Source organism: Tupaia chinensis, unplaced genomic scaffold (genome assembly GCF_000334495.1).
Source record: "Tupaia chinensis unplaced genomic scaffold, TupChi_1.0 Scaffold000360_1, whole genome shotgun sequence".
NCBI lineage: Eukaryota > Metazoa > Chordata > Mammalia > Scandentia > Tupaiidae > Tupaia > Tupaia belangeri.
The window spans coordinates 991,650-991,871 of NW_006159856.1; the positions used below are offsets into that span (position 1 = coordinate 991,650).

General features: G+C 59.0%; 1 protein-coding gene across 2 annotated transcripts in view; it reads right to left on the minus strand.

The window, feature by feature from the left end:
* The window catches only part of LETM1 (leucine zipper and EF-hand containing transmembrane protein 1), a 35,949-nt gene that overhangs the window by 27,593 nt on the left and 8,134 nt on the right, over positions 1 to 222 (minus strand). The window lies entirely within an intron of this gene.

Consider the following 222-nt stretch of genomic DNA (forward strand, 5'->3'; position numbering starts at 1 on the left):
GTGCACAGAAACCCCATGCACAGACCATGAGCACATCCTTCTTGGTAACTGGTAGCCATACAGTGGCCCAGGGGAGGCCGAGACCTGGCCCTTCCTCTCTCTGCTTCATCTGAGGCTCCTGCCTCCCTTCCAGTTTCCACCTCACCAGCCCTCCGGGGCTACCTGCAATGCTGCCCTCAAGCTCTCCTACTAGACCCCTGTGCACTCTTGGTGGGTTCAGCA